General features: G+C 37.6%; 1 protein-coding gene across 3 annotated transcripts in view; it reads right to left on the minus strand.

Moving 5' to 3' along the window:
* PRPSAP2 (phosphoribosyl pyrophosphate synthetase associated protein 2) overlaps positions 1-25,486 on the minus strand; it is a 131,841-nt gene extending 106,355 nt beyond the window's left edge. Inside the window, exon 1 of one of the 3 annotated variants that reach the window (XM_053694582.1) lies at positions 25,157-25,486. The gene's annotated coding sequence lies outside the window, so the exon portion shown is untranslated. The remainder of the gene's footprint in view (positions 1-25,156) is intronic. The other 2 variants (XM_053694585.1, XM_053694583.1) reach the window with 2 other exon arrangements.
* Between the last annotated feature and the right edge of the window lie 1,605 nt (positions 25,487-27,091).

The raw sequence follows: 27,091 nt of genomic DNA on the forward strand, positions 1-27,091 counted from the left end.
TGAAAAAGAAAAAAACAACATATAAAGCAAAATTGATCAAATTCCTTAAATGACAGTTTCAGGAATGGGAAAAAATGCCAAAGAACAAGCTTCTAGCAACCAGAAGCAATAAAAAATGAGACTTAAATAATGTGGAGACAAAAGTGACGCCCATATTTTTTCGCGCCAAATAAGACGCCCACATTATTTGGCGCCTAAATGCTTTTTGGCGCCAAAAATGACGCCACATCCGGAACGCCGACATCTTTGGCGCAAAATAACGTCAAAGAATGACGCAACTTCCGGCGACACGTATGACGCCGGAAACGGAAATAGATTTTTTGCGCCAAAAAAGTCCGCGCCAAGAATGACGCAATAAAATGAAGCATTTTCAGCCCCCGCGAGCCTAACAGCCCACAGGGAAAAAGTCAAATTTTAAGGTAAAAAATGTTAAATTAAAATGCATTATCCCAAATATGAAACTGACTGTCTGAAAAATAAGGAAAGTTGAACATTCTGAGTCAAGGCAAATAAATGTTTGAATACATATATTTAGAACTTTATAAACAAAGTGCCCAACCATAGCTAGGAGTGTCACAGAAAATAAGACTTACTTACCCCAGGACACTCATCTACATATAGCAGATAGCCAAACCAGTACTGAAACGAGAATCAGCAGAGGTAATGGTATATATAAGAGTATATCGTCGATCTGAAAAGGGAGGTAAGAGATGAATCTCTACGACCGATAACAGAGAACCTATGAAATAGACCCCTTAGAAGGAGATCACTGCATTCAAATAGGCAATACTCTCCTCACATCCCTCTGACATTCACTGCACGCTGAGAGGAAAACCGGGCTCCAACTTGCTGCGGAGCGCATATCAACGTAGATTCTAGCACAAACTTACTTCACCACCTCCATCGGAGGCAAAGTTTGTAAAACTGAATTGTGGGTGTGGTGAGGGGTGTATTTATAGGCATTTTAAGGTTTGGGAAACTTTGCCCCTCCTGGTAGGAATGTATATCCCATACGTCACTAGCTCATGGACTCTTGCTAATTACATGAAAGAAAAAAATACGATCAAGTAATAGCTTTAAAAGAAAAACCGGATCGTTAAACTAGCCTCTGCCGCCTTAACAGCTCTGCTGAGGCGCCTACCTGCCCTCTCGAAGTTTTCTCCGCTTTTCACACATACTGCCTAAGACCGTTTGCTCTAAAACATAAGACCATGCGGTCCCGGCAGAGAAGAAGCTCCGATCACACTCATCTGCTGCAGCGATCCGGAAATGAAGTAGCGCAGCATCCAGAGCACGGGAGACAAACCCCGCCCTTCGTGGGCATCACTAATTCCCCACGTCATAGAGATTGGGCAACCGTGAGCCGTATGTTGCTGTGATCGCAGTGAAATGGCCATGCGGTCTAAAGTACACTGAAGCCTCACACATCTATCACAGTCCAAGAGGCGCAGACAATAAAAACCAAGCGGTTTGCAAGTGACATCCGTATTGTAACACCAACACCGGGTTCACACAAACACCGGAGGCAAGCTCCGCTTTTAGGCAGACATAATAAGCTAATCCCCACAGGGTCAGCCCAGTCCATAAGCGCTCCCAAATACATAAAATGTGTCCTGAGCGTTCCAAGCTATCCACCCCCACCACATCCTCAACCCTTGAATGGAGGTCCTGGGAAAAATAGGGGCTTACAGACAGAAGGTTGCAGCGACTCCTGAGTTAAGTCTGTCCCAGAAAAAAAAAAAAAGTTGCCTATTGACAGCATGAATCGTCCCACAGCTACAAAGAAGTCTTCAGTATCTTCTTGTCATTCTGTGGAGACATACAGGGCCTTAGTTAGAATTGCTAAGACCATTTTGAGAAGGGCAGCATACAGTATGGGAGGCGCAGTGAGAAATTAATCCCACCAGTTCCCAATGCCTTAAAGCCACCTGTAGCTCTGCTAACAAGAGGCTGATCAGGTTCTGGCTACACCCTGTAGTAAAATAGTACTCACTGGCACCATTTAAAAAAAAAAAAAAAACTCTTGATTAAAGAAACTAAACTAACACCTCACTTTACCTCTTCCTATTTCTAACACAGGCAAAGAGAATGACTGGGGTGGGAGGGCAGGGAGGAGCTATATATACAGCTCTGCTGTGGTGCTCTTTGTCTCCTCCTGTTGACCAGGAGGCGATATCCCATAACTAAGGATGAAATCCGTGGACTCATCGTATCTTGTAAAAGAAAAAGGTTGTTTGCCGTCTTTAACCTCTTAAGGACCAACGAAGTACAGGGTATGTCCTACAAAAAAATTTCCTTAAACGAGCAAGGACGGACCCTGTACGTCGGTGTTTGAAAGCGGTGGAAGCGATCCTGTTCGCTTCCAGCCACTTTCATGTTATTGCAGTGATGCCTTGATATTAAGGCATCCTGCAATAACATTTTCTAGCAGTCCGATGCAGAGAGAGCCACTCTGTGGCCCTCTCTGCATCGGTCATCGATGGCCGTGATCGTTGGTGGGTGGGAGCCGAATGCAGGGAGGCGGGTGGGAACACTACACTATGAGACAATGAAAAATGTTCATAAGGTGGGAGAGAGGACTGGGGAGGGTGGGAATTTACAGATAAGGGATCTGGGGGGTTGGATATTAAGGGGGGGGGACGCTACACTACAGAAAATATTGATTAAGTCTATAATAAAAACTTTTTTAAAATACCATATTTTATGGCAAACTGAGCTGTTAGGGAGGGATCAGGGGGTGGGATGTTTCAGGTGGGAGTCTGATCTCTACACTAAAGCTAAAATTAACCCTGCATGCTCCCTACAAGCTACCTGATTAACCCCTTCACTGCTGGGCATAATACAAGTGTTGTGTGCAGCGGCATTTAGCGGCCTTCTAATTTAGTTAAATAACTAAATTTAGTTAAATAATTTCAGTGAGAAACCTAAAGTTTGTGAAAAAGTGAACTTTTTTTTTATTATTTGATCGCATTTAAGGCAGTGAAATGGTGGCATGAAACATACCAAAATGGACCTAGATCAATACTTTGGGTTGTCTTCTAAAATAAAATATATACATGTGAAGGGATATTCAGGGATTCCAGACAGTTATCAGTGTCCCAATGTAACTATCGCTAATTTTGGAAAAAAGTGGTTTGGAAATAGCAAAGTGCTACTTGTATTTATTGCCCTATAACTTGCAAAAAAAGCAAAGAACATGTAAACATTGGGAATTTCTAAACTCAGGACAAAATTTAGAAACTAATTAGCATGGATGTTTTTTGGTGGTTGTAGATGAGTAACAGATTTTGGGGGTCAAAATTAGAAAAAGTGTGGGTTTTTTTTACATTTTTTTCCTCATTTTATAATTTTTTTATAGTAAATTATAAGATATGATGAAAATAATGTTATCTTTAGAAAGTCCATTTAATGGCGAGAAAAACGATATATAAAATATGTGTGGGTACAGTAAATGAGTAAGAGGAAAATTACAGCTAAACACAAACCCTGCAAAAATGTAAAAATAGCCTTGGTCCCAAACGGTCAGAAAATGGAAAAGTGCTGTGGTCCTTAAGGGGTTAAACACAATCCGTTTCTTTGTAGGTTTACTCTGATTTAACATTTGATTTACTAAATAAAAACACTGGTTAATATAATCTTTTGCAACATAATTTTAAATGTATTTTACCCTATCATTACTTAATGTTAGAGCCCTTCAAGGAGGCTTGGGCCTCTGCAGAAGTATTTATAGATTTATGTCATAAAACTTCTAGAACAACATGAGCTGGTTTACCCATACTCATAATTAATAACAGGCAGAATGCAACCAATGCCAACATGTCTGCTCCTGTATCTAACTGCAGGCTGTGGCTACATTGATAATTTCTATGTGCTTTTGTTTGTTGTTTTTTTACGCAATCTGTTAATTTTTAGGTTTACTTTGATTTCACATTTTAGTTTTTTACTAAAGGAGCACTGATTGATATCCCTTTAAACAAGCCCTTTTCCACTTTCAAGGACAGCGACAAGTAAAAAGCTTATTTGCAGAAACAAGACAAATGTAGACCAAATACAGATAAGTCTTATCACAACTTCAACTAAGAACAAACATTTACAGGATACAACCTTCTAGACATAAAACTAACTACTAAACAACTCATGAATTTCATTTCTGAGATTGGCATTTCATTTGATTTTTAAAAAAAAAAATACAACTTTTTTTGACCTTTAAACTCCTTACTTGACTGGTAGGGTTCACAATATTAAAGGGACAAGCTGCGGCAAAAAGAAAATGCTCTACTGCATTACTGAATCTTCTTTTTGAACTACTGATTTCAAAGAGCTATGTGTTTAACCTCAGAAAAAGTGTTAAGCACACAATAAAAGTCACCTCCAAACCAGCAATGCACTACTGGTCTGGAGCTGAACATGGCCACTGAACCAATCAGGGGAGGCATATGTGCGTAGCCTCCAATCAGAAGGCAAGCCCAGCACAGTATTGATTGTGCATTGCCAATCTGGAGCAGACTAACCTCTGCAAATGGATTAAACTAAGCTCAAAGTGAAATAAAAGCAATTGCCCAATACGAAAATGCTCCAAAACATTAGATAATTTCTTTATTGCTTTTATGTCCCTTTAACATACAATACAGCTTCTTTCGGCACCATATAAAAGTTAGGACAAGCGAGGGATGGGACGTCACAGATTGTGAAACTGGCTGATTCATGCCTCTCAGCATGTGCTCCGTCAGTTCCTGAGAAATTATATCTGGTGCTTTACAACTAATGCTGCAGGATATCACATGCTTTTTAATCACAGGTTATGAGTATTGTAAGGGTTAACAAGCTGAAGTTCTCCGCGGCAGGGCTTGATAAATTTTATATGAAACTGGAACCAGTCAGAAAACTGCTGAGTTGGCCATACTTTTAGGATCTGGGAAAATATTTTTTTTTTGTCTCCTTGGATTTGTCAAGCCTTGTATATCAAGTAAAAGATGATATTCATAACTAGCAGTAACCCTATGCCTTTTAAAACAAACCTTCGCTCCCAGGCCTTACAGTAACCTTACAAGGGATAGGAACTTCAGCAGTTGGTACTGGCCACAAGATTCTAAATTTACAAACACAGCTCTAATCAGCATTTTACAAAACCGCAGCAGACCAGCATTCTAACAGCTGTCCGTTTTCTTCAATAAATACTTCAAATACAGGACTCATACTTGTTTGGGTCAGAATGGAACCAAATTTTTACTGGTGCTTATACCAAGTTACTCAAAATAGAAAAACAAGAAACAAAATCCCAGACAACATCAGATAAATGAAACTTGCTAGCAAATGTTCAAATAAAACAAAAAAACATTTACTACAATATGAGCAGCAGGTATTCAGGAAATAAAGTATTTATGCACTAGGAGAACAGAAGAAATCAGCCTCCGTTCTCAAGAGAATGTTTAATCTCACATGCTGATGTGAAAATGTCTCATGAGGGTAACTTATTTCTATTTTGACATTTATGCTTTAACAAAAAGATACATACATGCTCTTAAAAAGGTATAGGAAAGTCAAAATTAACCCTTTGAGTGCTAAGCACTTTAGATGTCTGAGATACAGGCTTCTAAGCAGCATGCCCCCTTTTTACTATTCTTTACATTGTTATTTTTAAATAAAGTTGTGCAGTGACGTCATCACGTCATTGCGTGTGATGTCACCATGCGCAACGTGAAGCCCCGGCAATGCCTGTCACTATACAGGCCCGATCGCCAGGGTGGGAGCGGGTGGAAGCCCCCAGATCTCCCTCAAGGAGAGTGCCAACGACGGCTTTGAACCGTCGTTAGCACCAGAGTGGGAAACTCTGGCTCAGAGCCGTCGTTAGCACTGAAAGGGTTAAAGGGACACCGAACCCAATTTTTTTATTTTGTGATTCAGATAGAGCATGCCATTTTATGCAACTTTCTAATTTACTCCTATTATCAATTTTTCTTCGTTCTCTTGCTATCTTTATTTGAAAAAGGCCTCTAAGCTTTTTTTGGGGGTTCAGAACTCTGGATAGCACTTTTTTATTGGTGGATGAATGTATCCACCAATCAGCAAGGACAACCTAGGTTGTTCACCAAAAATGGGCCGGCATCTAAACTTACATTATTGCATTTCAAATAAAGACACCAAGAGAATGAAGAAAATTTGACAATAGGAGTAAATTAGAAAGTTGCTTAAAATGTCATGCTCTACCGGAATCACGAAAGAAAAAAATTGGGTTCAGTGTCCCTTTAAACTTGCATGATTCAGATAGAGCATGTAATTTTAAGATACACTTAAATTCACTTCTATTTTCAAATATGCTTTGTTCTCTTGGTATCCCTCGTTGAAAAAGAATACAAATGTATCCTACACTAGTGGGAGCTGCTGCTGATTGGTGCCTGCACACATTTGTCTTTTTTGATTGGCTAACTAGATGTCTTCATCTTGCTGCCAGTAGTGCAATGCTGTTCTTTCAGCAAAGGATAACAAGGGAACAAAGCTAATTTGATAATGAAAGTAAACTCGAAAGTTGTTTATAATTGCATGTTCTATCCAAATCATGAAAGAAAATGTTGGGCTTTTCAATCCCTTTAAATATGGGTGCTAAAAGGTTTCAATTACTTTTATTCATTTTAATACTACTACATAGATCAGTATAATGATTAAGTTAATTTGTTGTAACACTACAGAAACAAAACTTCTGTTAAAGGACATTCTAGTTTAAAACTAAAATGCTCTATTTTGTTATAGTATTTTGTTGTTTTTTTTGGTTTTTTAACTCTCCATTTACTATTTCACTCCTGCGAAAGGGTAAAACACAGTTAAAGTTGCAATCACGAAACACTAATTCTGCTCCAGCCGAGGATACAGTCACTAGAGATGTGCATTTGTGACAAAATTTTAACAAAAATGAATATCCGCACATACGCATAAAAAAAAACAATATAGTCAATATTCATTTGTTTCCTTTAACCCTTTCATGACAGGGTTATAAATGTCTACATCAGAACAACGTTCCGATGTAGACAAATTGAAATCCCGCAATTGTGCATGCGATCGCAAGATTTCAATGATGAGGTAAGGGGGGCGTCCCTATGATGCTAGCCACGCCCTCCAGACCGCGATCACATCCAGGAAGCTCTGTTGGCTTCAGGACAGCCGAAAGGCTATGACGTATTTCATCCTAACGGCGATAAAAAGCCCAGCGCCATTTGGACGGAATACAACAACGCCATAACAGCGGTAAAGGGTTAATTATCTTTTTTAAAGGGGTTAATACCCTAACGCACTCTGGAAAGCGCACTAACCCTCTTCTTGCCAGAGCCCCAGCCGCTCTAACAGGAGGCTTAGCCAACTCGGCTCCCAGTACCTGCACTAAAAATGTCTTTGTTATCTTGGTATCTTTATTTGAGAAGCAAAAATGTAAGCTTAGGAGCCAGTCCATTTTTGGGTAGTGCTTGCTAATTGGTTGCCTCTATTTCAAATAAACGAATACCAAACTGTGCAGCCTATGAATATTTGGGGAAACTAAATTTCCTCAAATATTCAATCCGAAAAGGTCAGACAAACCGAAAGTTTCTTGGCTGCACAAGTCTAACAGCCAGTGATAGGAGCATACATATGTATGCCTGCTTTCCATTTTCTCAACAGCTGTATCCCCATCTGCAGTCATACAAAAGCATAACAAACTGTTTTTAACCCTTTTGCAATGGTTAAAAATAAAATGTTCTAGTGTAAAAATAAAATGCTCTATTTTAATAGAACGTTCCTTTAAAGGGAAATGCTACTTTAATTGCTGGTCTCATATACATGCTAGACCAAAAGCCTTAGTGAAACTAACAGACAGGAAATGACATAGTACAATGGAGTCCTGGGTCTTTACTGCTCAATGGCTGACAGGGACAACTCCCACAGGAAAAAAAAAAAGTTAGTTCATTCATAACAGGAACATCTGGAGGGGAGGGGGGGTTCTTTCAAAAAACAAAGCACTGTAATTTATTTTGAACATTCTCTTGATGTAAGACCGTTTTTTATCATCACCTCCCTTTAACGTGCACTGAGCTTGGACAAGATTTTACAAAAGAATAATTTTGAAATAAAACAGATTGAATAATGTGAACTCGGTACATAGCATAATGGAATCAATAAGATTATATCAGTGTCAAACACCTATTGTATTTGGGCAACGGACTGTTAACCAAGGGTATAGCAGAGTTAAAGGGGAAGCCTTCCTTGTGACATACACTGCAAGCAAATAACTATCTTGTTAAGGGACACAGTTTATAAGACCGTATTTGTCATTAAAATATTTGATAAGGGCTCAGCTTACTGTAATACTAGCCAATAACCTTCAGGACATGGGTTGAAAAAGATATAAGGGAAGAAAGATTGCATAAAAGAAACCTTAAAAGGACATATTAATGCTCAAATAAAAATGATCTAATTCCATAGAGTATATTAGCACAAGTGTCTCTTGCAAATTATGTGTTTAACCTCTGCAACCTCTTTACAGATTCATGAAATAGCTTCCACAGCAGATAGTACTGAAAACAAAAGAAACATATAAATGAAAGACTGATAGAATCAGATGTACAAATAAGAGAGAACCAATGGCACTACTAATATGTAGAGTAGACTGTTCACTGTACCCTATATGCGCTAAATTATCAACAGGCAAATAAAAGAGGGGTGGAGGTGCTGTGTATTAAATACTATTCACAAACGGGAGTGAATGGAAAAGCGTACCATTCAAAAAGAAAACACTAGTAGCACTCAAACAGCCTAGAGTGTCAGATAAACTGATAATATCAAAGACAGGGTTCAAGTCCAGTGGGAACAGAGTTCCTGCACTATTTTTGCAGGTGAAACTAAGATCCCCCTAGAGAGAGAACAAACACTTTAGTAAACACTGCTGCTGCTAGGGGGAGGAGCTGGAGCAGAGTCTGGTTAGAGGGATAGTGAGATCCTCTAGTAATGGGCAACAACACTTCCTACAATACACTAAATGCAAGTCTGTCAGTGGTCCTGCTGTGTGATCGCCCCACACTGTGTGGAACACATGGTGCTTACATTTCTGTGTGGCTTGCTCTGGGGTTATTAAAGGGACAGTCTAGTCAAAATTAAACTTTCATGATTCAGATAGGGCATGCAATTTTAAACAACTTTCCAATTTACTTCTATTATCTAATTTGGTCAATTCTTTAGATATCCTTTGTTGAAGAAATAGCAATGCACATGTGTGAGCCAATCACACAAGGCCCCTAGGTGCAGCAACCAATCAGCAGCTACTGAGCATATCTAGATATGCTTTTCAGCAAGTGATATCAAGAGAATGAAGCAAATTAGATAATAGAAGTAAATTAGAAAGTTGTTTAAAATGACATGCTCTTTCTAAATCACGAAAGAAAATAATTGGCTTTCATGCCCCTTTAAGCTCAGCTCAGCAGAAATATAACTATTGCACCTTAAGTGGGTGAGATTCTGAGTCTCAGGCCCAAAAGCGTACCATTCAATCCTTTATTGGTTTTCATTTGCTTTCATTAACCAAAGTGTATAGATTATATACATATAAATACAGTGTGTGTGTGGGTCTGTATATAAAACAATATTAATTGTAAGGGGAGTGAAAGTCTTGGCGAGTTCCCACACTTTTTTTTTTTTTTTGTAGGACTTGACCCCTGATCAAAGATGACAATTTAGCATGGGACAAGACCATAATCTCATAAAGAAAAGATAAAAGTAATTAAAACGTGACTTAATAGAACGCAATTAAAACCTGGGAAATAATTAAAATCCCAACTAGTATGAAGGATACAATTTGTACATTGGGTAATACAACGGCAATAAAGCAATCAAAGAAGTTATAGCCGTGTGTCAGGTATATACTCAAACCCAATACCCAGGGGGAGAGAAAAGGCTCCAAGGATAAAAGTATTCGGAGCCCTAGTCTCATATAGTAGGAAATGCAGATCAGATGCGTTTGCATATATAAAAATACTTTATTAGAATTAAATAAAAACCCAACATACTGTTTAAAGAACAAAAAAGGTATCCAATAAGGTCTGCAGCAGTTTATAGGGACATTGTACACTAGATTTTTTATTTTTTTTTTCATAAAGGTTTCGTAGTGATCCATTTATATAGCCCATCCCGGAGTGTTTTTGTAACAATGAATAGATTTGCTTATTGTGGCGATTTTCAGACTCCTGACCAAGCCGCACAGTGTCAGATGTAAACTCAAGTCTACAGACTCCTGCTTGATCCAGTTTGTGTAAGGGGTCTTTTCATATGCATAGGACAGGTGAGTGTCCGCTCTTCTAGTTTTCCCAGCCCCTTTCACTGGGTGTCCCAGCCCAACTTCAACAGGGCTAAACTGGGAGCTTCTAAGTAAGTTTTTAAAAAGGTTTTATACTGGACTTTTAGATCAGTATCTGTGCATAGTATTCTTTATAGTAGTGTCTATTGCATGCAGTTAAATGAAAATTGGTGTACACTGTCCCTTTAAATACATTCAGTGAAAGAATGAGGTTCGCTAAACAGGTGTTCGCTACAAGCTTGTAATGTGCTGAACGCAGAGCTTAAATGAAGTGCTCGCCAAGTGATCTGTAAAGAAACATAAGAGCAGTAGTAAATCAGCATATGTTTGTGGCAGCTAAAGGGTAAAATACGCATGGCATTAAACATGAACTTGCTGAGAATGAACTTAGTAAGTGTGGGAGTCTAAAAATAACTTTGTACAGAGAGGTCTAAGAGGAAAACTACAGTGGAATTAAACTTGCAGATCATTTTTTGTTCTTCCTGTATGCAACATTCTATGTACAGGAAATGTACAATTCTTAGAACGTCATCACCACTGCTTATAGTGCAGATAACTGAACCACCATTTCTTGGACTCAAATCTCAGATATTCTCACAAACCGGCTGCAAGATTTTGTTGTTCTAGCACTGCAGAATCTGTTGGCTCTCTACAAATAACTGATAAGAATTCTTAAAAGGGACACTGAACCCAATTTTTTTCTTTTGTAATTCAGATAGAGCATGCAATTTCAAGCAACTTTCTAATTTACTCCTATTATCAAATTTTCTTCATTCTCTTGGAATGTTTATTTGAAAAGCAAGAATGTATGTTTAGATGCCGGCCCATTTTTGGTGAACAACCTGGGTTGTCCTTGCTGATTGGACAGCACCAACAAACAAGTGCTGTCCATGGTCCTGCACCAAAAAATTGCTGGCTCCTTAGCTTAGATTCCTTCTTTTTCAAATAAAGATAGCAAGAGAACGGAGAAAAATTAATAGGAGTAAATTAGAAAGTTGCGTAAAATTGCATGCTCTATCTGAATCATGAAAAAAAAAATTGGGTTCAGTGTCCCTTTAAGGATTCCCTACTGAACTATTAGTCTCAGCAAGATCTACCACTAACACCTACGTCTCTGATATTCTCACAAACTTGATGACTTGTTGCTAAAACTACTCTGCAAAAATTTAAAACAGTATAACAAAGAGACAGAAAACTTTTCCAAACAAATAAGAAATTTTATATCATATTACCAGTGCTCAACAAACCCAGGAGCCACTGGCTCCTAGAATTCTACACCTGGCTCCTAACTTTTTGTGTTAATCTCCATATACAACTACCACTGTCTGGCGCCTAATTTTTATAGATTTGTTGAGCACTGATATTATATACATACACACACATATCATTATTTAAGATCTGCAAACTTTATCCTTGAAATAATAGTTAATAATAAATAGAAGTTCTGTAAACTATGTAGTTCCTGTGACATTAAGCAAACAGAGCAGCTATAAACAAGACTTACTCTGCTGAATTTAAACATTTGCTGACTGCCCTCAAAACACTGAAACAAGAATATGGTTACTATACATTTAAATAAAACAGACATTATTCAACAAGACAAAAAAAAAAAAAAAGAAGTGTTTGGTCTAAAAAGCTGCATGTTTAACTTAAATGGGCATGACAGCTAAAATAAGTTTCATGGTTCCAGTAAAGCATACAAATTTAAAGGGACAGTAAACTTTGAGATGGTAATATAAAATGATAACCTGTATAAATAAAAAATAAACTTTACAATATACTTTATTTTGTCCCCTTTTCCTGTTATTCCATTCTGAAATGGTGAGCTTTTCAGTTCCTGTTAGAAATGGAAGTGCAGAACACTGTTATATCCCACACAGCCATTGGCTGCACTCTCTAGTAACATATGTTTAACCGTCTCTAACTGGCCACAGCAGAAAATGTTTTATAGACGCTAAAACTTTACACTTCTTTGGTCAATAGTTAAAAAGCTAATGAAACTTTAAAAAAAAAAAAAATACATCTATATGTTATTCTCAGACTAATCCTTTCTTTGAACGCATTATTCTATCAATAATTTATTAGTGTTTAATGTCCTTTTAAGAGTCGTTTCTGCTTACTTCTAGTATCAAATTTACTTTTTTCTCAGTATCCTTGATGAAAGGCATAACTAGGAATGATCAGCAATGCACTATTAGGAGGTAGCAGGTGATTGTTGTCTACACGTCTCTTATCATAGGCGCACCACATGCATTCAGCTACCTCCCAGTAGTGCACTGAATAACTTCTATTACCAAATTGGTTTTGATATCCTTTGTTGAAAAGTAACGCTAGGTAGCTCAGAAGCGTGCACATGTCTTTAGCAGTCTATAGCAGCAGTGTTTGTAACTATGTATTACATTTCAATAAACAATGTTGCAAACAGTGCTGCCAGATGGCTAGAGACACATGCACGCTCCTGAGCTCCCAAATATTAGTCTTTAACCAAGGATAACAAGAGAACAAAGCAAAACGAACAACAGAAGTAATTAGGAAGTTGCTTAAAATGTCATGCTCTTCCGATCCTCTGTTTTGGCTTTACTATCCCTTTAACGTTGATTAAATAACTGTATATAGCACAGTGGTATACCTAAAAACTCACATTTCTATCTTCCTTTCTAAACGTTCCACCGTCTTTTTCCTACACTTTGACAAGCATGTGGGGCAGCCAATAGCAGAGGCACTGCACACGTATTTCTACATCAGCAAGCTCTCGCACTGCTTACTTTCAGGATGCGCAGCGATAGGATCCTGAAAGAAAGGAACAGAGCAAGTGGCTCCTCCCCTATGGGCTGCACCACAGAGAGGGGGTGGGTGCAATTAGAAGGTAATAATGAGTTTTTAACAATTCTTTTAAAGTAGCCACCCTGCTATAAACAAACGGTTACAATCACATCCTTGCAGAACATTAAAAGTTGATTGTTACAGAACTTTACTATCACTTTAACTATGTGTTTAACCCCTGTGAAAGCATTAAACACAGTGGTGAGCAAGCAGTAGTGCAAAAATAAAATGATCATATTTAAACATTTTCTTTTTGCACTGTTTTGTCCCTTTAACATTTGTTTGTGGTCTATTATAACACAGCATCACAATTACACAAATTGCATCCTGACGGAGGAAACGGGGGAAAAATATTTAGCCCCAATATTAAAAAGGGACACTGAACCCAATGTTTTTCTTTTGTGATGCAGATAGAGCGTGAACTTTTAAGCCACTTTCTAATTTACTCCTATTATCACATTTTCTTTATTCCCTTGGTATCTTTATTTTAAATGCAAGAATGTAGGTTTAGATGCCGGCCCATTTTTGGTGAACAACCTGGGTTGTCCTTGCTGATTGGTGGATAAATTCATCCACCAATAAGTGCTGTCCAGAGTCTTGAACCAAGAAAAAAGCTTAGATGCCTTTTTCAAATAAAGACAGCAAGAGAATGAAGAAAATTTGATAACAGGAGTAAATTAGAAAGTTGTTTAAAATTGCATGCTCTGAATCACAAAAGAAAAAAAAATTTGGGTTCAGTGTCCCTTTAACTTTAATCTAAACTTCAAAGGGATATACAACCCCCACACATTGTCTTTCATGATTCAGATAGAGCATGGAACCCTTTGTTGAAAAGCATATTGAGGTAGGCTCAGAAGCAGTAATACACTACTGGGAGCTAGCCGACTATTGGTGGCTGCACTTGTATCCCTTTTGCCATTGGCTCACTTGAAGTGTTCAGCTAGCTCCTAGTACTGCATTCCTGCTACTTGAACAAAGGATAATAAAGATAATGAAACAAATGTAATATTAGAAGTAAATTGGAAAGTTGATGCTATCTGAATCATGAAACATAATTTTTATGTCTCTTTAAGGAAAAGTATGTTGTATTATGTAAAAATTACCACTTAAGCATTTTAGTTATAGAAAACAAATTGTAAACTTACACACCCCTTCCAGCATATCAGGTATGTCTTACATAATCAAACCGTGCACATAGCGTACTTGTGACAACCCAAGATGTGTAGTGAATGTAGTCCAGCGCTAGATTAGCACGGGTAGAGTATTTAGTTAAATTCTATAATTTGAATATATTGTATTTTGTGATTGGATAAATGTTTAGTGTATGTACTGCAATGTTGTTATTATATATTTATTGTAGGTAATCCTAAGTATTTATCAACATTCAGTTAATAAAAAGATGTAAACAGGTATATACAACTGATATATATAAACTTGTTGTCTAATGTGAGCTTCTTATCTATATATAAAAACTAATAAAACATTTGTATAATTAGACAGAAATTTAATAACTTGTTAAAAGCATACATAAAATAAAAAGGGACGTCTCCCTTATAACATCGATTTCATCAGAGAAAACAATTGAATAACTGTAGTATATATTTCCGCTATTTGATAATCAGGTACCTGTTATATAGTGTAACAAATGATAATGTTCAGAAATTGGATTAAAAAAAACTTATTAAGATCCAAACAAGATGACCTCCCCGCTATTGTGGCGGGTGTGTGTTACCGGTCCGTTAGTGAGAGACTGGTATTTAAAAATGTCATGTGACTTTTCCTACGTCACACTTGTGATCGTAGCTGTTTCAATATAGTTGTAATGTAACCAGTGATCCTTGATATTCTGTCAATGTTGCAATTTTTTTTTAACTTTAATCTGTATGTGTATCCCCCTATTCCGTGTGTAATTAGGGAGTCCTGGGGGAGATTGCAACTTACGCTGGTCTCTTGGCACACCTGATTTCTCTTTTAGTGTGGTCTTTGCGGTCACATTCAGTGACTTGGATGTTAAACTTTGCGGTCACGTGCAGTGACTATAATGCAATCCTCGCAGTGTGGACTTGGCGGTCACTTGTAGTGGTGGGAATTGAACTCGTGACCTTTAGGGTAAGAGAGGGAGATCTTAACCATTAGGCTATGTGTATCTCACTTTCTGTGTTAGCCTAGTGGACTTGGTGGTCACTTGTAGTGACTGTAATGAGGTCTTTGCGGTCACAGAGGTGACTAGTGGTGGGGTCTTTGCGGTCACAAGTGGTGACTAGGAGTAGAATCTTTAGCGGACATCAGTGATGTTATACAGCAAGGTCTTTGCGGTCACAGATTGTGACTTGCATGTATTAACTTGCGGTTGTATCTTTGCGGTCACAGATTGTGACTTAAAAGTGGTCTTTGCGGTCACTAACAGTGGTGACTTAGAGGAAATCTTTGCGGTCACTAGTAGTGACTAACAGAATGATCTGTATCGTTGGAGATCAAAGTAAAACTTGGCAATCTCTCTGTGCAACTTAGTAGAGCTGATTAGAAACAAATGCAGGTTGTAACAACGTCCAGCTGCAATGTTGCAGGAGGTAATCAGCAAAAGAAGTCTTGTAGTAGTTATCTTTCCTTTCTTGGCAATTATAACAGCAATCAAAATAAAAGCATAAAGTGCAGAGTGACAACAGTGTACTACGTGCCAGTGTTTAAAAATAATTCCACCTTTATATTGAATTTCCATATATCTATACTTTCCACCTTTAATTAAATTACATAGAATAGCCAATCCAAACCAGTTAAGCCCTATATATAGACTCAGGTGACACAGACAAACATGTCTTGATAAAGCCTAAGGGCAAAACGCGTTGACCTTGACACTGTTGTCACTCTGCACTTTATGCTTTTATTTTGATTGCTGTTATAATTGCCAAGAAAGGAAAGATAACTACTACAAGACTTCCTTTGCTAATTACCTCCTGCAACATTGCAGCTGGACGTTGTTACAACCTGCATTTGTTTCTAATCAGCTCTACTAAGTTGCACAGAGAGATTGCCAAGTTTTACTTTGATCTCCAACGATACAGATCATTCTGTTAGTCACTACTAGTGACCGCAAAGATTTCCTCTAAGTCACCACTGTTAGTGACCGCAAAGACCACTTTTAAGTCACAATCTGTGACCGCAAAGATACAACCGCAAGTTAATACATGCAAGTCACAATCTGTGACCGCAAAGACCTTGCTGTATAACATCACTGATGTCCGCTAAAGATTCTACTCCTAGTCACCACTTGTGACCGCAAAGACCCCACCACTAGTCACCTCTGTGACCGCAAAGACCTCATTACAGTCACTACAAGTGACCACCAAGTCCACTAGGCTAACACAGAAAGTGAGATACACATAGCCTAATGGTTAAGATCTCCCTCTCTTACCCTAAAGGTCACGAGTTCAATTCCCACCACTACAAGTGACCGCCAAGTCCACACTGCGAGGATTGCATTATAGTCACTGCACGTGACCGCAAAGTTTAACATCCAAGTCACTGAATGTGACCGCAAAGACCACACTAAAAGAGAAATCAGGTGTGCCAAGAGACCAGCGTAAGTTGCAATCTCCCCCAGGACTCCCTAATTACACACGGAATAGGGGGATACACATACAGATTAAAGTTAAAAAAAAATTGCAACATTGACAGAATATCAAGGATCACTGGTTACATTACAACTATATTGAAACAGCTACGATCACAAGTGTGACGTAGGAAAAGTCACATGACATTTTTAAATACCAGTCTCTCACTAACGGACCGGTAACACACACCCGCCACAATAGCGGGGAGGTCATCTTGTTTGGATCTTAATAAGTTTTTTTTAATCCAATTTCTGAACATTATCATTTGTTACACTATATAACAGGTACCTGATTATCAAATAGCGGAAATATATACTACAGTTATTCAATTGTTTTCTCTGATGAAATCGATGTTATAAGGGAGACGTCCCTTTTTATTTTATGTATGCTTTTAACAAGTTATTAAATTTCTGTCTAATTATACAAATGTTTTATTAGTTTTTATATATAGATAAGAAGCTCAACTCATTAGACAAGTTTATATATATATATATATATATATATATATCAGTTGTATATACCTGTTTACATCTTTTTATTAACTGAATGTTGATAAATACTTAGAATTACCTACAATAAATATATAATAACAACATTGCAGTACATACACTAAACATTTATCCAATCACAAAATACAATATATTCAAATTATAGAATTTAACTAAATACTCTACCCGTGCTAATCTAGCGCTGGACTACATTCACTACATATCAACCTCTGTTTTCTTAGAGGGGAATACATTAGTCTAGCAGGGTCAATTCTCCAGCGCCTCATCTTTCTCACTACCAGTTTAACAACCCAAGATGTCACATGCAGAGAGTACACGATGCTAAAGGCAATATGCTGAGATGATAGAAAACAGCCATCCCTTCAAGGGCTATGGAACACATGATATTGTATATAGCTACAAGGACATCATTTTTTACATTAGTGCGTTTTTTCCCCTTTAACCTTTGCTTAAACTGTACTCCAAACACTTGCCTACACTGTTCCTTATCCTGTATACATCATCAATTGTATTGTCAAGTCTTTATTTTTCCTTTATCAAGGTAAGCGTCACATACTGTGTATCCCTTGCTCACGTACTCCGCAATAGGGAGTTCTAAGGAGCCAAAACTGGAATTGTACTCACACAGCCCAGAGCTATAACTTAGCTCTTAGTGTAAAAAGCCCATGTAAAACCTCAAAAAGGTAGATAAAGATCGATAGGACTCCAATGTAAAATAAGAGAACTAATTACAATAAAATCGGTCGGGTGGGACATTGTATTAAAGGGACACTAAACCCATTTTGTTTTTTCTTTCATGATTCAGATAGAGCATGCAATTTTAAGCAACTTTCTAATTTGCTCTTATTATCAATTGTTCTTCGTTCTCATGCTATCTTTATTCGAAAAAGCAGAAACGTAACCTTAAGAGCTGGCCCATTTTTGGTTCAGACCTGGGTAGCGCTTGCTGATTGGTGGCTAAATGTAGCAAACCAATCAGCAAGCTCTTCCCAGGTGGTGAACCAAAAATGGGCCGCCTCCTAACCTTACATTCCTCCTTTTTCAAATAAAAATAGGAAGAGAACGAAGAAAAATTAATAGAGTTGCTTAATATTGCATACTCTATCTGAATCATGAAAGGAAAAATTTGTGTTTAGTATCCCTTTAAGAACAAAACCGCATTTGTCTTAGCAAAAACGTCAAAGGTATCAAGCGTTAGCTAAAAGCGGATCAGAGTTCAACAAAGAGTCCCAACCCTCCTAGTGACTTGAGAAAGCCAGAGAAGGTCTGGTGAAACGTACGTCGGAGACTATTGGTCGTAAGGACTCCTACGTCACTAGGGTTGGGACTCCTTGTTGAACTCTGATCCTCTGAGCAAATGCTTGATAACTTTGGCGTTTTTTGCGGAGACAAATGCGGTTTTGTTCTTAATACAATTTTGCCACCCGAGTGATTTTATTGTAATAAATTCTCTTTTACATTAGAGTTCTAGCAATCTTTAGCGACCTTTGAGGTTTTACATGGGCTTTTTACACTAAGGGGCGATTTATCAAGCTGAAGCTGACAGGGACGCAAATACGCGCCCTCTGGCAAGCTGAATTCCCCTGGCGTTTTACAACAAGGGCGCGATTTATCAAGCTGAAGCCGACAGGGACGCAAACACACGCCTCTGGCGAGCGGAATTCCCCTGGCGGAATTCAGCATTGCACATGAGCGCTATTTTGTGCTTGCGTGTAAATCCTGCCCATCACATGCGGGCAGGAGCTGTCAAATTTTCCCTGTCGAACTATACCAGGGAGATCGAAATTCGCCACTTTAGAGGTGGCGAAAGGTTAGGAAAGCAGCGGTCTGATGACCACTGCTTGTTAAATACGGCGTGCAGGTTCTCTTTAGAACCTGCAGTCGTATGGGGTTGAAAGGCTTGCGAAGCCTTTAATAAATCGACCCCTAAGAGCTAAGTCCTAGCTCTGGGCTGTGTGAGAACAATTTCATTCACCTGCTTGTTTGGAATTCTGTACAGAACTTCACTATTGTTTGATTTTTCCTATTTTTAAAGGACTTTCTCATTGAAGATATCCGGAACTGTATAACCATTTTCGTGCACTTACACATTTTTTGGTTTATTTTGTTTGTGCATCGTTACAGGTCACTCATTTTATTGCATTGCTTTTTATATTACAGAAGTGTGAGTAGATTACAAGCTGAAACCCAAAACATTATAGCGCTTCGTAACGGTTATATATTCATTCTAACACACTTTTTAAAAGTAGGGTTTCTTTAGCAAACTAAAACCCAAGTAAAAATAAAGAGATACTGAAATGACTAAAACTATTTTAAACTAACAAGGCAATAAAATGTGGCTAAGCAGCAAATTTCAGTAACAATAACGAGATTCAAAAAGGAAAAGTCAAAATTAAATGGAAAGTCTACTCCAGAAATGTGTATTGTATAAAAACATAGATAATCTCTTATTACCCATTCCCCAGTTTTGCATATCCAACACAGTTATAATAATACACTTTTTACCTCTGTGATTACATTGTATCTAAGCCTCTGCAGATTGCCCCCACTTATCTCAGTGCTCACTCAAATAACTCTACAGGAGTGAGCACAATGTTATCTATATGGCAAACATGAACTAGCACAATCTAGCTGTGAAACTGTGGAATGCACTGAGATAAGAGGCGGCATTCAAGGGCTTAGAAATTAGCATATGAGCCTACCTGGGTTTAGCTTTCAACAAAGAATGCCAAGAGAACAAAGCAAATCTGATAATAAAAGTAAACTGGAAAGTTGTTTAAAATCACATGCCCTATCTGAATCATGAGTTTAATTTTGACTAGACTGTCCCTTTAAACTTTAATTGCTTACATAGAGCAGCTGTGTTTGTATAATATTACTACAAACATTGTTGCAATGTTGCTGCCATAGAGTGCTAGACACGTGCATACCCCCAAAGTCCTTTGAGCTCACCTAGATTCTCTTTAACAAAAGGATAGCAGAAGAACAAAGCAAATTTTATAACAGAAGTAAATAGAAAAGGTGTTTACAATTGTGTGCTCTGTCTAAAACCATTACAAAGTTAAAAGTTGACTTTTCTGTACCTTTAAAGCAGTTTTAGATGATGCAGTGGTCCTAAAGTACCGGTGTCTTAAATTAATATGTCTACCATTGGAATTTCACTACCGCGTCACTTCCGGTGACGTGTAGTCAGCTGCTGGAGGGTTGTGGCGCTCTCTGCGCATGTTTAAGGTACAATAAACAGCGCTCACTGGAGGCCCAACCTCCTACAAACAGCTGACAACTTACTTTAGAACACCGGTGTTCAGTTGTCTACCGCGTAGGAATTATCGCCCGATCGCTTACAGATTTCATTTTGAAATAGGAACTAAATACAGCATGTACTCTCTGTCCTCTCCATAACACAGATTTCATTTTGCAATCATATTGAAAATCGCTGTTCTATACCTTTATAGCAATATCTCAAATTAGTAAACGCTGTACCGTGCTGTATTTTTGTGTATTTTGCTATAAAAAGGTATAGAACGGCAAAAAAAGAAATAAATACAGCAAGTAAAAACTATTTCAAAAGTATTGCAAAATAAAATCTATGTTATGGAGAGGACAGAACGATCAGGCGCCAATTCCTACGCGGTACACAACTTACTTTACAACACCGATGTTCTCAAGTAAGTTGTCAGCTATTCTGCCTTAAACAGCTGTTTGTAGGAGGTTGGGACTCTAGCGCATAAGCAGTGAGTGCCACAAACCTCCAGCAGCTGATTCAAGTCACTGGAAGTGACGCGGTAGTCACATTCCTACGCGGTAGACAACTAGCTTTAGAACACCGGCCCTGAGGCCATATGCAGCCCTCAAGATAGTTTAATCTGGCCCCTCCCTTTATTTATTAGGTAAATTATTAACTTGGCCCCATCCCATTTTTGTACGGTTCTGAGCTACACTATGTGTGTCTATTTTGGACTACATCTCCTACCATGCACTACTACTTGGGTAAATGTCACATCAAGTTTCTAGTATATCCAGTTCCAGAGCACTCACTCTGTTCAAGTGGCCCAAATGTGAGCAGAACACTTGGCAAGTGGCCCCTGGCTACGATGAGCTTGATAGCCCTGATTTAGATACTTCATAATCCTTGCCACTAAACTGAAATGTAAAATGATTAATTATGCATGTGCTAGTAAAATGTACCATGCACTGGTTTCATGTTCCAAATGCATTTACACTTTTATTCAAATTGAGGGCACAGTGAACATGTCATGCAAATTCTCTTAGACCAAGCATATCCCAAAGGGCTTAGCAATACATCATGCTGACAAACATAGTGCAATCAATGACACAAACTAAAAGGGGCAGTAAGCACATTGAAATTGTAAAATAAAATATTTTGTTATGCATAGTAAAGCAACATGCTTTATCTCCCCCCCCCCCCCCATTTTCATGTAATTTAGATTTCAAAGTTGTGGATTTTCTCATTCTCAGAGCTGGAAATGACTCCTGTAGAATCAAGGCTAACCCTGCCACATATGTTAAAGCCAATTAGGGAAAGATAACAGACTGCAAACCCAAAGCACTTTGGTGGTAGGTAGGGCTATTGAGAAACTATTTCAGCAAGCAATGGGTTTTTTTTCTTTAAAAAAAATGCTTAGACTTGGCTGATGTCTAATTTTATATCAAAAGACTGGAAATGTTTTAATTACCTTGTGTTTACTCACCCTTTACTACAAGGAAACATGGTACACAGTAAAAAAAAAAAAAAAAATACATACATATAAGGTTTCATATCCCTTTAAAGCAGTGTTTTTCAACCAGTGTGCCGTGGCACACTAGTGTGCCATGAGAGATCCTCATGTGTGCCACGGCAGACTGACAACAGTGTGACATATTTTTTAAACTTTGCTTGCCAGTGCAGGGGTAGTTTGTAGGAGGCATGGCATAACAGCACAATTACATACAGTATGTGTGTGTATGTGTATATATATATATATATATATATATATATATATATATATATATATATATATATATATGCTATATTAGGCTACAATGTGTGATTTTTTTTAAATTTTGGGATGGTGGTGTGCCACAGGATTTTTTAATGTAAAAAAGTGTGCCACGGCAAAAAAAAGGTTAAAAATCCCTGCTTTAAAGCATCACATTATAGTGTAGTTGAAACATCAAGTAATTTTATTTCCGGCATGGATACAGGCTACAATATTACAAATTAACCAGCCGCATACTATAAAAAGAATCTTTTCAGCTATTTTATCCAAAGCTTATATCCCTGCTTTTCAAATAAAGATACCAAGAGAATGAAGAAAAATTGATAATAGGAGCTGCTTAAAATTGCATGCTCTATGTAAATCCTGAAAGAAAAAAAATGTGGGTTCCATATCCCTTATATGTGACTTCCTGTAAAGACCCCAGCCTCATTGTGGGGATGTGACAGGAAGTAATGGACCCTGCCCAAATGAAGTAAAAAAAAAAAGTTAGTAAAGAAATAAAAAAGGAAGAATCCTTTTTAAATGATGTAATACATATTGCATTGATTTCTATGAAATATAACCCACTGCGTTGTACTTTTTTTTTTTAGTATAATTACAGGGGACTTTTGTTATATCCCTACATTTGTGCACAGACAAATCAGTTGCTAAAACATAATTAAAGGGACACTGTACCCAAAAAAATTCTTTCGTGATTCAGATTGAGCATGAAATTTTAAGCAACTTTCTAATTTACTCCTATTATCACATTTTCTTCATTCTCTTGGTATCTTTATTTGAAATGCAAGAATGTAAGTTTAGATGCCGGCCCATTTTTGGTGAACAAACTGGGTTGTCCTTGCTGATTGGTGGATAAATCCATCCACCAATAAAAAAAGTGCTGTCCAGAGTACTGAAACCAAAAAAAAAAGCTTAGATGCCTTCTTTTTCAAATAATGATAGCAAGAGAACGAAGAAAAATTGATAATAGTAGTAAATTAGAAAGTTGCTTAAAATTGCATGCTCTTTCTGAATTACAAAAGAAAATTTTTGAGTACAGTGTCCCTTTAATAGAAAAATCATCAGATAAAAAAAATCATCAGAGCTACCCTCACCATTTCCATTGTATAAATAATGAGCCTTTATCAAAACAAAACAAGCTGCAATACCACGTGCAGCAAGCAAGGATAAGGGGACTGCATCCAAAAAAACACAGCGCATCGCCTATGACTCAAGCTGAATTTTACTTTAGACAGAGCTGCTGTGCTGAAGGTGATTCTAGGTCCCTTGACCTTTATCCAAGCACAGTAAGAATATTATTCTGACCTTAGACCAGGGTCATTATCCCAACTACCAGGGAGGGAGATGATAGCATATAACTTAGTATGTCTACCATGGTATATTAGTTAATACACAATCTATGATCCAGTTTGCTGAAAAAAAAAAAAAAAAAAAAAAAAAAAAAAAAAAAATTTATATATATATATATATATATATATATATATATATATATATATATATATATATATATATATATATATATATATATATATATATATATACACAAATATACACACACAAGATTTCCCAGTTATGTAAAATCTTCATCTAATTATAAATATTAATTATGTCCAGTTCCAGACTCAGGAAATACACAGCAAAGGACCATACAGATTCCAATGCTGAGCTATAAGTGGGGGGAGGTGATATGAGATACAATTTAACAATTGCTGAAAGATTTAATGAGGAGTTAAAAAAAAATCGCCTGACAGCTATCATAAACATATACAGAGTCTACAAAATCTACAAAAGACATGATTAAATTTGCTAAAATAAAACTATAAATGAAGGACTTACAGAAACACATTTACAAATATTGCACCCAGGTGGTAAATCGCCATAGAACAGGCTAACAATGGTATTGAGCCAGTTGTTTGTTCCTGTGAGTGCACTTCTCTCTGTATATATATATATATATATATATATATATATATATATATATATATATATATATATATATATATATATATATATATATATATACACACATACATACATACATACATATACATACACACATACATATACAAAAAGAAACATTTAAATAATTTGTGCAATTTTCATATTTGATAATGTCACAAATTGCTATCTTTCAATGCTTCTTTTGCTTGCACATATTTTTATTTAACAAAGTTAGAAAGTAGAATATAATCTAATAACAAACAGAAGCAATATCCACAACATACTTTGTTGGATAATGGAAAGAAACAAATATATGGACATTTTGCTACCTATACAATGACAGCCCCCCTTCCAGGTAACCAGCAATCAAAGAACACCTAAAAAACTGAGAGGAAAAAAAAAATATATATATATATATATATATATATATATATATATTTTATAATATTATATACACACACCTGTTGCTCATCAATTTATGTGATTAATAGGTTCATTCATGTGATCTGTAGAACAGATCTCAAATCGTGTTACAGTAGATTATAAAATAACTTGCTAACTTTCTTATATACTGTATATATATATACACACACACACATACATACATAGACACACTATATAACAGAATAGACAGAATATATATATATATATATATATATATATACACACACATATATACACACACAATGCACAGTGTATAAATACAAGTAAATGGACTATGAACTCTATAGCACAAAGGCAATACAGACAACTATTATAGAACACATATAACACAGTCAGCTTAACACGTATGAATAGCACAGAGACCAATGACTAATAATGAACGCTACACGCTGTACTACACAGTATTTGATATGTGGAGGTCGGTCCATGTGAGCGCCCATAGTGTGCGCATTAGCCCAGACGTGCACAATCACCCAGTGTGAGAGAAGTGACAGTCACAAGTGCACCATCAGTTACCTCCCCGCAGCAGGTCCAGTAACTCCAGCTTCTGCCTCACTCACTCACTGCTTGTCTGATGTTCTGTCACAGGCGCTGCAAATGGCGGCGCCGCGGGAGCCTGGGGAGCACCGATGTCTTGGATCAGTCAGATAAGCTCCCTCCCATTCTCCCGGTGACGTCATCGGGCCAAAGAGAAGTCAATGGCAGGGCGGGAGAGAGTGGATGAATACCGAGTGAATGGATGAGTATAGACAGTCATTAGTCAAATGTAGTGACAGCCACACCCAAATAGTGATTTATAGCGACAGCTGCTAGTGTGACAGTGGCAGGCAAGGCGAGAGTGACTGACGGGAATGGCAGCCAAAGGAAATAGTGACAGGTAAAGGGGAGTGACAGCAAAATGGAAGATTGACAGCAAAGAAAATAGTGATGGAGCCAAAGGAAATAGTGACAGGCGGTGTGGAGAGTGACAGCCACCTAAATGAGTGACAGGCAATAAGGGGCGTGACAAGCAAATCAGTGACAGCCAACTGGAAAAAAATGTCAGCGTTAGTGACGGTGGAAGGAAATAGGCACAGGCAAAGATGAGAGCAACAGGGAATAGAGACAGTGACAAGCAAAATGTAGTGACAGCCTAAGGAAATAATAACAGAAAAGAGGGGTCAAAAGAATTGTCCCAATCAAATGGAAAGATTGCAGCTAAATTAAATAGTATCAGGCAGTAGGCCCTGGGAGAGTGTCAGGCAATTTGGAGATCGACAAAGGAAATAGTGACAGCCAATGGGGAAAGTGACAATCAAAAGAGTGATGGGAAAAGGTGAGAATGATAGACAAATGTGTTTGTAACAAAGGGGAGAGGGGCACCCAAAGAAAATAGTGACAGGCAATGAGGACAGTGACAGGCAGGGCCACCACTAGAAATTTTGGGGCCCCTGCCTTATTCATCAGCCCCCCACCTTTGACAAGTGACTAAAACGTATATACACTTTATTCTTAAAGGGACATAATACTCATATGCTAAATCACTTGAAACTGATGCAGTATAACTGTAAAAAGCTGACAGGAAAATATCACCTGAGCATCTCTATGTAAAAAAGGAAGATATTTTACCTCACAATCTCCTCAGCTCAGCAGAGTAAGTTCTGTGTAAAAAGTTATACTCAACTGCTCCCAGCTGCAGGTAAAAAAATTAAAATAAATGAAGAAATGAACAGCAGCCAATCAGCATCAGCAGTGCTGAGGTCATGAACTTTTACTGTGATCTCATGAGATTTGACTTGACTCTCATGAGATTTCATTGTAAACTTCCTTTACCTGATTTGTGAAATAAGATGAGAGTGCACGATGCTCATCCCTTCAGATGTCCCAGGACATACACACTAAAATGCTGCTTAGAAATCCTTTACAATGGGAGGTGGCTACTGAGGAACTTTTGAGGTAAAATATCTTTCTTTTTTACATAGAGATGTTCAGGAGATATTTTCTAGTCCGCTTTTTACAGCTATGCTGCATCACTTTCAAGTGTTTAAACATTTGGGTATTATGGCCCTTTAAGTGTTGTCAAACTTGGAAATGTTGTAAAGGTAGTAAAACACAAACACACAGACACACTCATACACTGAAACACACACTCACACATAAGGATTCACATATAGACACTCTAGCAGACGCAAAGAAACACACAGACACCCAAACAGACACTCAGCACTTGTATATATTGACCTGACAAGTAATGAGGTAGACTACAGTTTTGTCAAAAATGGAGATTTACAAAACAAAATATGGAGTTCTGATTATCTTTTTGTCAAGGAAGATGCCAATTAAATAATGACAACAGCATGCAGTGGCTGAAAGGAAGGGCCCTGAACTGCCTAAACAATAATTGAAAGGTTAAATGGTAGATTGTTGTTTTCCGGGAAAAGGTCTCATTAGTCTCAAAGTCTGTAGTGTGAA

Source organism: Bombina bombina, chromosome 11 (assembly GCF_027579735.1).
Source record: "Bombina bombina isolate aBomBom1 chromosome 11, aBomBom1.pri, whole genome shotgun sequence".
Classification (NCBI taxonomy): Eukaryota; Metazoa; Chordata; class Amphibia; order Anura; family Bombinatoridae; genus Bombina; species Bombina bombina.